This window comes from Sander vitreus, chromosome 13 (assembly GCF_031162955.1).
Source record: "Sander vitreus isolate 19-12246 chromosome 13, sanVit1, whole genome shotgun sequence".
NCBI lineage: Eukaryota > Metazoa > Chordata > Actinopteri > Perciformes > Percidae > Sander > Sander vitreus.
The window spans coordinates 988,145-991,816 of record NC_135867.1 but is presented as its reverse complement, the minus strand read 5'-3'; positions in this window follow the sequence as shown (position 1 = coordinate 991,816).

Below are 3,672 nucleotides of genomic sequence, written 5' to 3'. Positions count from 1 at the left end.
GAACACAGCGGTTGCTACCCACTACGTGGATCCACTCTCTCTGTCCTTGTTGTGTTCACACAAAGATACAAAAATGCATCTTTCCTTTTCAAGAAGACGTGTTTTCTTTTAGTTTTTGGAGCTCTGAAGATGTACGAGCAGGCAGCACGAGAAGGGACTTCATATGTTTAAAAGTCGAACTAAATCAAGTTGTTTAATTTAGTTTGCGTTGCCAAACACAAGCAGCTACAAGGCACCAAAAAGAAGCCTGTTTCTATAGAAGTCCGTGAGAAAATGAGCCTACTTCTCTCTTGATTTGTTACCTCATTAAACATTTTCATTATGAGTTGATGGTCTCGATCGCTAGTTTAAAGCGTTCTTTACTACAGCATGATGTTGATTTAGTAAATGATTTAGTAGGAGATGGGTTAGGACCTGTGAGTCAGGACAGAGGCTTAGCGATGCTAGCCATGCTAGCCATGCTAACCATGCTAGCCATGCTAACCATGCTAACCATGCTAACGCTGGGGACATTAAAACAGACCTCTACTTGTTTTTGGGTGTCTGTGTTTTCATCTTAAACGTCGACCCTCTCACTGTGAGTTTTCACTTCAGCAAAGTTAACCGGAACATGTTGGTCGCCTAAAAATGTCTTGTTCTGCAGCCTTGTCTACCGTGTGTCTGTGTGTGTGTGTGTGTGTGTGTGTGTGTGTGTGTGTGTGTGTGTGTGTGTGTGTGTGTGTGTGTGTGTGTGTGTGTGTGTGTGTGTGTGTGTGTGTGTGTGTGTGTGTGTGTGTGTGTGTGTGTGTGTGTGTGTGTGTGTGTGTGTGTGTGTGTGTGATACCTGAGCGTGTGTGTGTGTGTGTGTGTGTGTGTGTGTGTGTGTGTGTGTGTGTGTGTGTGTGTGTGTGTGTGTGTGTGTGTGTTACCTGAGCATATGTGTGTCTGTGTGTGTCTGTGTGTGTGTGTGATACCTGACCGTGTGTGTTACCTGAGCGCGTGTGTGTGTGTTACCTGAGTGTGTGTTGGTGTGTGTGTGTGTGTGTGTGTGTGTGTGTGTGTTACCTGAGGGTGTGTGTGTGTGTGTGTGTGTGTGTGTGTGTGTGTGTGTGTGTGTGTGTGTGTGTGTGTGTGTGTGTGTGTGTGTGTGTGTGTGTGTGTGTGTGATACCTGAGCGTGTGTGTGTGTGTGTGTGTGTGTGTGTTACCTGAGCATGTGTGTGTGTGTGTTACCTGAGTGTGTGTGTGTGTGTGTGTGTTACCTGAGCGTGTGTGTGTGTGTGTGTGTGTGTGTTACCTGAGCGTGTGTGTGTGTGTGTGTGTGTGTGTGTTACCTGAGCGTGTGTGTGTGTGTGTGTGTGTGTGTGTGTGTGTGTGTGTGTGTGTGTTACCTGAGTGTGTGTTGGTGTGTGTGTGTGTGTGTGTGTGTGTGTGTTACCTGAGCGTGTGTGTGTGTGTGTGTGTGTGTGTGTGTGTGTGTGTGTGTGTGTGTGTGTGTGTGTGTGTGTGTGTGTGTTTCTGAGCGTGTGTGTGTGTGTTTCTGAGCATGTGTGTGTGTGTGTTTCTGAGCATGTGTGTGTGTGTTACCTGAGCGAGCATCATTATGTTAAGCCCCGCCCATCGACTCTATACACGATGTGATTGGCCTGACTAGAGTTTGGTTTTTCCAGCTCGCAAGCCAACGGAGAGTTGCTAGACCACCTTTGCTGCCAGGGGGGTCTAGATTTCTAGGCTATGTTTATAGCACACCTCGACCTGATATATAATCCCAAAAAAAGACGGAAATCTCACCTTGTTGTTTTTTAGAATATGGGACCTTTAAGCCTTGTGTTGTCTTCAATGTTTTGGGTGCTTATTTTAGACGTTTTTGATGCCTTTTTTTGCGGTTTTGACCATTTTTTCCATCATTTTTGTTGTTGTTTCTTTTTTAACGTTTTGACGTATGTTTTTATTTTTTTTTATTAATTATTTTTTACATTTTCGGCGCTTTATCGACGTCCCATATTTTTCTGATATAACATTTTTTTGAAAACGGGTCAACATGAGGGTTACAGGACCTCAAGTTCAAGATGGCTTTGTGCCAGTCGTCCCCGTGACACACACACACACACACACACACACACACACACACACATGCACTGCTGATAGTCTTTATCAGTGTTAAGATAGGACTGTTGTTGGAGGCAAAATGGACCTAGAGGGACAAAGGTCTAAGTGAGGACACACGAACACACACCTACACGCACACACACCTACACACACACACACACACACACACACACCTACACACATACATGAACACACACCTACACACTGCGGCAGATAGCAGGATCCTGCGCTGTTTGCCCAGCGTTCCTCTCCGCCCTTTGGACACCACACCTTAACTGCTGCATCAATTCGCAAATACGTGTTTGTGTGCGTGTGCGTGTGCGTGTGTGCATGGGTCGTCTGTTTGACGTCTTGTCTCTGTTTCTGTCTTTATTTTCTGTCTTCGTCCTTTGCTTGTTCAGCCTCTTTTAAATGAACGTGTGTTCACGACAGTTTCACATGTTGGTCTGATGTCTGAACAACGTTTACGTTAACATTTCTGCAACACAACGTATAAGCAGACAGGCTTGAGTCTGTTTTAATGCTCATAATACCCACTTCTATTCTTGTGTTTGAGCTTGTTTCATGTTAATCTTGCTTAATGTTCACATCATCTATGATCATATACATTCTTGATGCTCTTTGTGAGGCACTTTGCTGCAAAATCTGTTTGCTTTTTAAAGGGCACTCCGTTTGTTCTCAACCTGGACCTTATTCCCTCATGTGTTTGTGTCTAAAGGTGTTTTTCCATCACATGGTACCAGCTCGCCTCGACTCTACTCTCCTTTTTTGGTTTCCCGTTATGATAAAGAGTCCCTGGTGCCTGCTAACAGGTACTTTATTTAGTATCACCTCCATCGAGGTGACGTGAAAACCTGCAGACTCCTGATTGGTCGGAGAGAATCGTCACTAATCATTGCTATAGTGACAGACGGGGGGGTGTCCTGAACAAACCCGCTATATTTAAATATATGTATAAATATATATAAATATGTGTCTTCTGGCAAACAGCCACATGCTGAGAACCAAAAACACTACACACCTTCCACGTGTGTGTGTGTGTGTGTGTGTGTTTGTGTGTCGCGTTAGATCACAGCAGTTTCCTGCAGCGTGGCTATGACAGTACCAAGGTAAGGACTACTAGCCAGTCAGAAGCAGAGTATGAGGGCGTGCCCTGACAGTACCTAGGTAAGGACTACTAGCCAGTCAGAAGCAGAGTATGAGGGCGTGCCCTGACAGTACCTAGGTAAGGACTACTAGCCAGTCAGAAGCAGAGTATGAGGGCGTGCCCTGACAGTACCTAGGTAAGGACTACTAGCCAGTCAGAAGCAGAGTATGAGGGCGTGCCCTGACGGTACCTAGGTAAGGACTACTAGCCACTCAGAAGCAGAGTATGAGGGCGTGCCCTGACGGTACCTAGGTAAGGACTACTAGCCAGTCAGAAGCAGAGTATAAGGGTGTGCCCTGACAGTACCTAGGTAAGGACTACTAGCCAGTCAGAAGCAGAGTATGAGGGCGTGCCCTGACAGTACCCTAGGTAAGGACTACTAGCCAGTCAGAAGCAGAGTATGAGGGCGTGCCCTGACAGTACCTAGGTAAGGACTAC